The following is a 12,824-nucleotide window of genomic DNA, read 5'->3' as shown; positions in this document are numbered from 1 at the left end:
TCATTGTATTCAATTGCTCAGTACGTTAATTTTACTTACAGATAATACAGACGGTGACAGGCTTTAGATCTATGGTGTATTGCTAAATAGAAAGAAGAATTGTCTATTTTTGGTTTTCTATTTTTAGAACTACAATATTACTACACAGAAGAGTACTATTTATAGGGTGACCAGTGGGCACCGTTCAGCGTAACTATTATCCGTGTGCCGATGGTATCTAACATCCGGCACAATGACGGAACATCAATAGACAGAAGAAAGATAGGTTTCTCCTTATTTTCTTATTTTTTTAATGATATCGAAGAATATATATACATATACAACTATTTTCTATTGTGAGATGCAATATTTTCTACAACCGTTCTATATTAACGGAGAAATAAGTCAAAATGCATGTCAAAATGACGAATTGAGTGAACCTTGCCTCGAAATTGTTTAATTTCTCTTTAAATTGTTCACATTGTACGGAAAGAAAGGCACGGGAAGATAGATACTGACACAGAGATTGCAAAACTAGTCATTATGAGCAAATCAATACTTGTATTTATGTGTATGGAACGAAAGAAATGGGTCATGTCAAATAAAAATACACCGGTTTCGTCATTGTTATTTACTACACAACACCCGGTTTCGTCTATATATATCACCCTGTTTTTTATATTTTTTTAAAACCAACAATTTATGAAAAGCAACGTTAACACGGATCTGAACATTGTCTTTCGAAAGAATTTAAATATATATGTATTATAAAGTAAACTTGGCGTGTTTACATTTATTTACATAGGTAATTATAGTACTACACATTTTCCTAATGAAAGTCGTATCCGTTATTTCACTGATCTTCAAACTAATTTTAAATGGAATATAAATACTCAATAGCAAACACTGATATCTAATTATTTTTTTAACATTAACATTATGATATTTTTTTTATATAGGTTTTGAGATACATCGCAGTATGTGACCCCCTTTTTTTTTTACAAAGAAAACCTAAGTAACGCTTAAAAACTAAATTTAAAACATCACCTTAAAGTATGCAGAAGTTAAGATTTATATTACTAAGAAGTGTGTAAAGTTTGATGCAATAATGATAAATCATTTTGAGATATGGCGCGACATGTTAAAAAAAAACACACTCCTGTTTTACTTAAAGTTCTGTAACTCAAAAAAGATTTAATTTGATTTTCACTAAAAGGTTTCAGAAAAAGGGAGAAGGTTTGGGCCCATTAAAACGTTTAATCCCGCTGCAAATGTTTGCACCTGTCCTAAGTCAGGAATCTGATGTACAGTAGTTGTCGTTTGTTTATGTAATATATACGTGTTTCTCGTTTCTCGTTTTGTTTATATAGATTAGACCGTTGGTTTTTCCCGTTTGAATGGTTTTACACTAGTAATTTTGGGGCCCTTTATAGCTTGTTGTTCGGTGTGAGCCAAGGCTCCGTGTTGAAGGCCGTACTTTAACCTATAATGGTTTAATTTTTAAATTGTTATTTGGATGGAGAGTTGTCTCATTGGCACTCGCACCACATCTTCCTATATCTATTTACAAATCGTTTGACCATTTCAAGAAATATCTTTGTTAAGTTTCATGAAAACTAGATAAGCTGTTCTCTAGTTACGGTGCGACATGTTTACGCTGGACAGAAAGATAGACGGATAGCTAGACGGACGGACGGACGGACGGACCGAAAGACTGATAGATGGAGGAACGGACGGATGGAAGGACGGACGGACAGACGGGTGTATACAATAATACGTCCTGTCCAAATTGGGACGGGCGTGTAAAAACGCAAAGAAATGAAAAAAAAATCGTAATTAAAGGTCAATAAGTTTTATAAGGATATCGGCCAAGTCGATTTATTTGTATATTTGTCTGCCTTGTCATTTTCCTATATAACTTTTATATATATTTGAGAAAAATGTATAGAAATCGATAAAAAAAACTTGATACTCGGCATTTATTATAATAAACATAATCCAACTCACATAATCCGATTTCCCGGGTGTCCCTGTTTTCTCATTTCTTACAATATTTTAATTCGGTATACACTTTATAAGATAAGTGGCGAATCTAGATGACGTATAGGTTGCACGCCCCGACCCCACCTGCGGTTGCCAAAACTATATTGATTCCTGTATTTAACGATTTTGTAAAGCAAAAAATAATCAAAATATTGTTCGACTCGCTACGCTCGGCGGTATGTAAAAGTTGTTCGAAATACTCCCACTTTGAAATAAACTGAATCCGTCTGTCCGTATATATTGTCAAAATATATTGACCAACGTCAGTGTACGATCATCATAACACAACGTCAGTGTACGATCATCATAACACAATGGCGACAGTACAGATTCGTTTTTTTTAATAATGTTAACAAAATAATTATTATTGAATTTTATCGATGACCTGAGACTATTATACTAATTTATACATAGCAGTATAGTTACAATTAGTGATAAATAAATTTTATTTTAATGCATGGTAGTTGTAATCCTACATTCATTTTCTATGTCGATTATGCATGCATATACATTTGTCTTATTATCAACGTTTATCCTTAAGAAGATTTATTTTTAACGATGGTAGAAAAGATTACATACATGGAATGATTAGATTACTTATAAAGGTGTCCATTCTTTTGTGCGAGAAAATCACATATCAATTGTGTGTTTCTATTTTTAAGACCGTAAACTTTAATTTCAAGTTTAAACATGTTCAACATATTTTCCCATAACTCATATAGAAAACGCATATTAAGAGAGCTTTAATCTCAATATGCTGTTAAAAAAGTTCGGAATGCAAAGTAAAATTAAAATATTTGTGTTCTATAAGAGTAGGAATTTGCTTATTATTTATTTGAATCTGAGACTCATATAAATAATAAGCCGCTGTCCGGTGAACGAACTTGTTTTCGAACGACCCACAAAACTCCTTTTGAACGCTGAAGTTAAATAATCAATTATAATGTAATGCGATTATGATTTTCTTTATTTGACCAAACCGGGTTATGCATCTATGACGAAACCGGGTTGTATACATTGACGAAACCGGCGAGTTCCATTTTGACATGACCCATTTCTTTCGTTCCATACACAGAGTTACAATTATTGAGATGCTCATAATAACTAAATTTGCAATCTCCGTGTCAATATCTATCTTCCCGTACCTTTCTTTCCATACAATGTGAACAATTTAACGAGAAATTAAACAATTTCGAGGCAAGGTTCACTCAATTCGTCATTTTGACGTGCATTTTTACTTATTTCTCCATTAATATAGAACGGTTGTAGAAAATATTGCATATCACAATAGAAAATAGTTGTATGTGTATTTATATTCTTCGATATCATAAAAAAAATAATAAAATAAGGAGAAACCTAGCTTTCTTCTGTCTATTAATGTTCCGTCATTGTGCCGGATGTTAGATACCATCGAGTCCGAACAAATTTTGCCGGTGTGGTTTAGACACAGTGTATTACATACAATTCAATGGTACCAAAACTTAAATAAACAAGTTGAAGGATAAAGGACGACTGACAATGAGATTAGTTTACAATATGGTGTTAAGAGTTCATGATTGGAATCAAAATTAAATCGTGTATGGACTTTGGATCATTTTTAATTTTATTCCAGATGTTTTACCAAGATCTAAAACAAACGTATAAGTTAGCATTTGTCTTTTTCTATTTGTTTTATCTTATTACATAACGTTGTCCACACTAGTTGCAGGATTACATAATATTCTGTCCAGCAAAACTAAAAGAAGGGAAGAAGAATGGAAAAAAATCCTTTAGAGGCTAAAAAAATCGACTACAGATAGCAATCTCGTCTAGGAGTGACAAATTTTACTGTTTCAAGTATTTTTCTTAATTGGTGTTTTGTAAAGGCAAAGGTAGACAAAGTGGTGTTTTTATAGGCAAAATTTCTATAAATATTCAATTTATTTCACCTTTATTATTGTTTCATTATTTGAAGATATTGTTTTACTGACTGTTGTTTTTACTAATTGCTATGGGCTTACATGTCGGACAGTGGGAGTCCAGAGATGTCAATATTTCTATAAACCAAGGTTAATCCTTCGAATAAATGTGGATAAGGGTATGCATTAAAAAGACAGCAAATCAAGGACACAGACAAATCAAAACATTCAGTATCTATGTATTCGAGGAATGCCATTACAGAATTTCCAGCACAAAACCGCTCCATGACTAAAAATGAGGAGATCCTCAAAGATATCCCAGCAGACACCAACAAATATAGTGTGATAGAAAAACATCACAATGCTTTCTTAATTTCGATCAATGGAAATAAAAAACGAATGAAACCAGTAAAATAAAACACTTTACTATAGAGTAACGAGATATTCATTATGGTAAAAATGGGTTGCTCATAAACATCCAGAAATAAATTAACTGCGTATTCAGGATTAAATGTAATATGAATATAATCGTTGTTTTTTTACTAGACCTTCACGTTGAGTATGAGTTTTATTGTAATGATACACAATGTAACAGCTCGCAGTAAAAAAAGGTCATCCTGCCCGGACATATTTCTGATTCATTTGCTCTGAATACTTGATGCCGTGTGCTATGTGTTGAAATCGAAAATATCAATTTAAACGTCTTTCTTTGATCCGACAGCGGTTCGAAACAATGCCTTCGGGCAACCATTCTCCAACGAAACCACAAAGGTGGTCGGTAGTATAGAATATCACCCAAAAATAAATCAAAATCAATAAACAATACAGTTTCATAGAATTGTCACCGTTACTAATGCGAGCGAAAATATATAAAACCCAAATAAAACATTAAACGATATCATTGGAAACTATACTAACTTTAATAACATTAGCGGTACCAATTTTTCTGCACCAGATGCGCATTTCGACAAAGCATGTCTCTTCAGTGATGCTTGTGTCCAAACTACAAACTAAAAACTCTTGTGCCAATAGTTTAGGTCTCCGGATGTGACCAGATGTTGCAAGGTTGAATTACTGTCCTTGTCCAATAAACCTTCATTTTCCAGTGGCATTCCAAGTTTCCCATGCATCCAATCTCACAGTCACACACCGATTGCAAGACCTACTTATTTTACTTAAGATTATGTCGTCCATCGTGAACATGCATAGAATAATTGCCGCTGGGCATAACAGCAATCAATCCACTTCATGATTTATTCAGCGTTAACAGTAGACGCAGACGAGATCTGGTTAATAGCTATAAATGTAAATATTCCATTTAGATCACTCGATAATTGTGATTAATGACAAATTGAAATCATCAAAGATAAAAAAAAGAGTGTTTCTTGTTATTGTCATTGGTCAATTTAGGGGTTAAATTTACTCATTTATGAAATAAAAAATAAATATTTTCAAAAATGGGGATTCCAAAATATACCAATAAGTGATATTTAACCGTCCTATGATATTCATTAATAGGTACAAGCTTTATGATACATGTAATCAAATAGTTAAACAGGTCGGGACCACTACCTTATATGGAAATGCATAAATTAGCATACTTATGTTCTCATTCATTCATTCATTCATTTCTTTATTTCCTCTATCAAGAGATTCAATGAACAACATATATGTTAACAAATTAAATTACAAAAGTTTACAAAACAGGCAACACAATACAATATTACAATATTACAATATTTACAATAACTATAGCATATTACCAAAAGAACGTTTTAAGAAAATTGCTCTCACTAACGACAGTTCATGTACTTAGCACGCTACTGTATCATCCTTCTCGTTACTTTGCTATACTCAGCAACACAGAGTGCAACGTGTACGTGGCACAAACTTAGAAAACTGTCAGTGTCGATATTTACTGTTGTTATGTGCTTGCCCAAAAGAATGCAGTATAAATGTTCATCATCGTATGAATACAGTTCGACAAATAATTGCAATGGAAACCTTTCAATAATGAAATCCCACCATGCGTCTCTGATTGATTGAGTACCACAACAACTACAACACGCATGTACGTACACATCTAGAAATGGTCTGTCGCATAGCTCGCAAGTGCTTCCCGTGTTATTAGGGATGTTAGTTAGTAATTGTGTTATGAAGTATGCGTTTATGATTTCTCTTGATGATCTAGCGCATTTCCAGAAATCAGGGACTTTGACCGAGAGTTGAATATTTCTAAAACGAGAAAAGTTATTGTCACTCTGTATTCGACGAGTCCATTCATCACTTTGTACTTTATCTACAATATTATTTACTATGATTTTCCAAGATTGTTTTGTAGGGAAAACTCCATCTCGCATAAAGATAATCACATATTCATGAAGATAATATTTATATAAGATATCCATAATTTCTTGAATGAACCCATAATGTTTACGTTCGGTGTCAATAAAATAAGAGTACAGGCGCACAAGAAATAGTTTTTTCGTCAGGAATTTACCATTAAGGCTACAAAGTTTTTGTAAGAAATATAACTTCTTTATCTCTATAGTTGAAGTAATGGGATGCAATCCAAGTATACTTTGACACATATCCGATCTAGTTGAAGTTCTTAAGTCTAAAACACGCTTGACTATAAAGTGCTGAAAACAATTCAACGTTGCTATATCGTTTGACTTTAAATTAGTCAACATTTCACAACCATACAGTACAGTAGGTAACACAATAGATTTATACAGTTTAAGTAGAACGCATGGATTTGCTGACTTGAGACATACACCATTAAGAGCGAAAAATGAGTTTTTGCCTCTTCTACATGCGTTAGAGGTCCTTTCTGCCGATCTAAATTTATAGTTTAGTTCAATACCCAAATGAGAATAATCCTCTGCTAACGGGAGAACACTGTTTGCAATATGCCAATCGTATTGTAACCGAACTTCTCGAGGATTTAGGGAGAATTGCATTACACAAGATTTCTTCGCATTGAAGCAAAATCGCCATCTATTAGCATAGTCAGCACATGTATCTAACATTCGCTGTAAACCTGACGGGGTTGTGCCAATACATGAAATGTCGTCAGCGAGAGCAGGAGAGCAACTGGCTATATGATATACACCTGTTTTCTGGTTACATTTTTCAAGTTCAACCAACATTTCGTTTATAAATATCAAATATAATAAACCAGACAATACCCCTCCCTGCCTTACACCTTGTAATACAGGAAAAAAATCAGAATGACATTGGTTAACAACTACAGAACTCATGGTACCAATATGACAGTCGTTTATAACTGACCACATTTTACCTGTTACCCCTATATTATACAATTTATACATTAACCCAATTCTCCATACAGTATCAAAAGCTTTTTTACTATCTAAAAATGCAACAAATATTTTACTGAATAATTCAAGGTTATGATAAATAGTCTCATGTAGGTTAAATGATGCTGTTAAGCAACTAAGGTACTTTTGAAATCCTTGCTGTTGGAGATTCGGAATGTTTTTATCAAATAGCACAAAATTTATTAACCGAGCTTTAATAACGCTTTCAAATAATTTCAAGACACAGGACAGTAAACTAACTGGTCTGTAGTTATCCGGTGAAGTCTTGCACTTGGTTCCACCTTTGAAGATAGGAACAAGGAGGCCTAGTTTCCAGTTCTGCGGTATTCGCCCTTGTTTGACGATGATGTTGAATATAGCGGTTACACACTTCACAACAGAGATACCTCCGTGATTAAATGTAATATGAATATAATCGTTGTTTTTTTACTAGACCTTTACGTTGAGTATGAGTTTTATTGTAATGATACACAATGTAACAGCTCGCAGTAAAAAAAGGTCATCCTGCCCGGACATATTTCTGATTCATTTGCTCTGAATACTTGATGCCGTGTGCTATGTGTTGAAATCGAAAATATCAATTTAAACGTCTTTCTTTGATCCGACAGCGGTTCGAAACAATGCCTTCGGGCAACCATTCTCCAACGAAACCACAAAGGTGGTCGGTAGTATAGAATATCACCCAAAAATAAATCAAAATCAATAAACAATACAGTTTCATAGAATTGTCACCGTTACTAATGCGAGCGAAAATATATAAAACCCAAATAAAACATTAAACGATATCATTGGAAACTATACTAACTTTAATAACATTAGCGGTACCAATTTTTCTGCACCAGATGCGCATTTCGACAAAGCATGTCTCTTCAGTGATGCTTGTGTCCAAACTACAAACTAAAAACTCTTGTGCCAATAGTTTAGGTCTCCGGATGTGACCAGATGTTGCAAGGTTGAATTACTGTCCTTGTCCAATAAACCTTCATTTTCCAGTGGCATTCCAAGTTTCCCATGCATCCAATCTCACAGTCACACACCGATTGCAAGACCTACTTATTTTACTTAAGATTATGTCGTCCATCGTGAACATGCATAGAATAATTGCCGCTGGGCATAACAGCAATCAATCCACTTCATGATTTATTCAGCGTTAACAGTAGACGCAGACGAGATCTGGTTAATAGCTATAAATGTAAATATTCCATTTAGATCACTCGATAATTGTGATTAATGACAAATTGAAATCATCAAAGATAAAAAAAAGAGTGTTTCTTGTTATTGTCATTGGTCAATTTAGGGGTTAAATTTACTCATTTATGAAATAAAAAATAAATATTTTCAAAAATGGGGATTCCAAAATATACCAATAAGTGATATTTAACCGTCCTATGATATTCATTAATAGGTACAAGCTTTATGATACATGTAATCAAATAGTTAAACAGGTCGGGACCACTACCTTATATGGAAATGCATAAATTAGCATACTTATGTTCTCGCACATGTAATTGTTTATTTACATGTGACCAATTTATTTTTACCTAGGTTTTTGACCAATCCACATAATGAGTCACAATGCATGATGGACTACTACGTGTTTACAATCAATCAAGAACACGTGTTATTTACTGAAATACAACACATTTTTTTGTGCAATGCGGGATTCACAATTTCGCTTAGTTTTTCATTTTGTGTATCCTCATTTATAGTTCGTGATATAAAGTGTTACTTCCATGCTCAGATTAACGAAGAGTTGTTTCTATGCGAAGAAAAATGGGTTTGAATTACCCGATATATAGCCATTAACATGTGTGCTGATGGCACAGAGATTTCATGTATTTTCCCACCAGACAGCAACAAAACAACAGCGAAAAAAAACACAATTACCCATGAGACAAACTTACTAGTGTAAAGTAAGCCGTCGATAACAGCCGGTACTGATATTCACGAGTACAGCAATGTTCGTATAGATAATTAAAGGCAAATGTGGGATCCTTGAATTTTGTGTTCAGGAAATATTTACATACATGGCAGTGTTAACAAAATCTATAAGTATTTTTTGTTGTCACATTTCAGACAGTATATGGGACTTCCAAACTGTTCCCGTTGTTTTGAAAGTAGTGAAGTCAGCAACTGTAGTTTCAGTTAGTTTGTTCGTTTTGTAACGAGCTCGGACATTTGCCAAACTGAATAAAATCATTACAGCTGATTTCTTATACATGAAAAGTAAAACTTTGGTTGGCTTGCCGGCTTTGTTTGTATAGTTGTTTATACAAGCTTTGAAAATAGGATTGACATCTTTAAACAATATATATATAGGCATAGTTTAACTTGTATATTTTATATTTTGAACAATATACAAAAAAAGCAAGCAAGCTTATAACGAAACTTTTGCTCTACATGTATTTGGAAATAAGCTGAAATGATTTTATCCATATGTATGTGCGACAAGGTGGAAAATTTGATATATTTTGTGAAAATTGCAGCGTTGGATCTATAATAAAAAAAAAGGTGTGGTATGATTGCCAATGAGACAGCTGTCCACAAGAGACCAAAATGACACAGAAATTAACATTTATAGATCATCGTACAACCTTTAACAATGAGCAAAGCCCATACCGCATAGCCAGCTAAAAGGACCCGATATGACAATGTAAAACAATTCAAACGTGAAAACTAACGGCCTTAATTATATTAAAACAAACGACAACCACTGAAATACAGGCTCCTATACAATATATTTTTTTATGGGATAGATTTCTTGTCCTTTTATATATTTAATTGAGCCGGTTTTTTTTTCTTTGTTTGAATTGTTTTACACAAGTAATTTTTGGGTCATTAATAGCTTCCTTTTCAGCATTGAACCTGTGACTGCTTACTTTACTAAATTATGTGTTTGTTGGAAAGATGTCTCATTTGGCACTCATACCTCATCTTCTTATTTCTATATACAAATCACGTTTTACAAAAAAAATAATAGGTGATATGGCACCCACTATGATCAAGAGACTTTTAATATTGAAGATGTTCTGACGTTACGCGCGATGTTCGTACCATTCACGTTTTTTGTATGTTTTGTGGTTAAAACTGAGCTACAGGTGCAGAAAAAACGTATTATTTATTAAACCTCAGATACTATTGTGCTGGATATAAATGTCTTTGTTCAAGTATCTCCATTAAAACAATATAAAACGCATTTGGTCGAGTTATTCTGCATTTGATTATGGATTTTGGAATAATAATGGGCTGTCCCGGGTAACATTTGACGACGAAAACTGAAGTATTAGACTTCTTTTCGACTTTTTTTGGGCAATTTTTCATTATTTTTTTTTTGCCGCGAATTGCCATGAAATGGCAACCCATTATGATATATTTGTTTGACGGCTAATTGCGTTTTATTCTGTTACGCCAGGCAAATCTGCAAGGTTTCATTGTGTCCCATCTCCATTTTCGAAATTGCTCAAACGGAAACAGTTAAAAAATACGGATAAATGATGTCATCAGGTGAGAAAATGATATAGCTGGTATAATGTTGTTTTTCTGTAATTAATAAATTTCAAACGCAACTTCGGTCAAACACAGAAACAAAAAAGATCTAAAATTTTAAAATTTGGTGAATAAAATGTCACACGTTATTTTTTTGCAAAAACGTTGCGTACAGTCGTAATTAAAGTAAACTATGTTAAGTTTTGCACTTGATTGTCGACACTGAAATTCTTATATAAACATGTTATTTTTCTAATCTTTTCAAAATATCTATATTGATCTCCATAGCATTCGAACTGTCCGAGTAAAAAATGTTTGAAAGTTGGTGAAAAAGATGCCACACGCATTGAATTTCTGACGGCGGCAACCTGACGTCGTTTCGAATAGCCAAAATAACAAAAAACGCTACAGTAATGTAAATTCACTCTCGGTATAACAGTTATATTCAGTATAGGTAACGTTCGGTAGTTAGAAGACATACCTTAGATGTTAACCAACAGTCTAAGACGTGGCAATGTGTCATTAGTTAGTTTAGACACAGACACATCGTTAAGATAAAGAAATTCGTTCGTGTGTTCATACAATTTACGATGTGTCATTTTAATCTTTCGTCCTTATAACTCTGTTTGAGCGGTTTCTGCGAAAGAAGAACACTCCTCTTTATGAAATAAGAATAATGTTAACATGCACGATCATACCGTTTCAAATGAGATATGTATACACCATACTACGGAGAGCAGGTTACTGCTGAGAAATGTGAATTTGATAATTGAGAAGTTTAAATCACCATGATTGTCATCGATTTTAGTTTGAAGTCGTCCATCTGTATCAATATTCATATTGAGGAAAAGATCAAGGTATGAAGCAGTCATTCTTGTATCAGTAGTTTTCCAAATGTCAATTGCCTTGTGATATATGAAATATATGTGATGCAAGTACTGACTAAAATGATTTATTCAATAATAGGACATCACCAATATATCTAAAAGAAAAATTGAAGAAATTTGCAAGGTGATTTTTCTGTTTGTCTGTAAGAAGGTTGGGAAATTAATTTTGCTTAATACAAGTACAAAACAAGTTGGCAAAAAGAATGCACAACTAGTAACTATTGGAATATCAAGTTTAGCTCATCGAACATATAAATATATGGTCGATTAAAAAGTAAAGCATTTTGCAAATATCATCTTCACTGTAATTTCTGAAAGAATCAGTGTGGCTTCCAAAAAATAAGAATTATTAAAACCCAAAACAATAAATTAATATCTACGGTTCCCTTTTTTTTTATAGAACAAGATATGTTAAATCACGTGATGAAGTAAATCTTTTGATGGGTAATAGTAGTGTCAAGCGTGGAAAAATATTGTTGCTACACAATTGCAGAATTTGTGATCTGAGATTTAGCAGTAGATCTGTAGAAGTTTTGAAAATTCACATCTGATTGACACATCTCGGTGAATAAGGCTTATCACTATATTTTTGAAGGCCATCTTTTACCGTAAAAAAATATAGTCAACACTTTAGAGAGATGATTAGTCAAACATCTTGATGATCCAGCTATGTACCGGTCTTTATACGGACTTTTGTGAAGTCTTGGTTTCAGTATACTGACGGTATGTTTTCTTTTTCTCTCGTTTTGATATAAATACTAACTGAAGGAAGGACATATTTGTGATTCTGCAAAATTTTATCCTATGTAAATGATGGTGAAGAAATTTTGTGCTGTCTATTCCTAGCTTTTTTGTGAGACATTGCAGAGATATTTACATACGAGGACAATATTATTGGATGCTTTATCGGACGGAACAATGTTATATTATTGTGCAAAGAGAATAAAGCATCTATTTCATACAGATTGTTGAATGGGATAGAAACTCTTATGCTCATAAATCATATTAGTTTCCGAATGCGCTTCTGAATGCTTGATCGAATAGCTTTGATCCATTCAGATAAAGTGTCCAGTTTTGGGTCATGTAGGTAACCTAACTAAACTTACAACTTTACTGGTGGCAATCTGGACGTGCATAAGATAATTATCATGATGAAATGGGTTTAAAGATGTTTTGCTGGTCATAAA

The sequence above is a fragment of the Mytilus edulis genome, chromosome 11 (assembly GCF_963676685.1).
Source record: "Mytilus edulis chromosome 11, xbMytEdul2.2, whole genome shotgun sequence".
NCBI lineage: Eukaryota > Metazoa > Mollusca > Bivalvia > Mytilida > Mytilidae > Mytilus > Mytilus edulis.
This window is presented reverse-complemented; position numbering follows the sequence as displayed.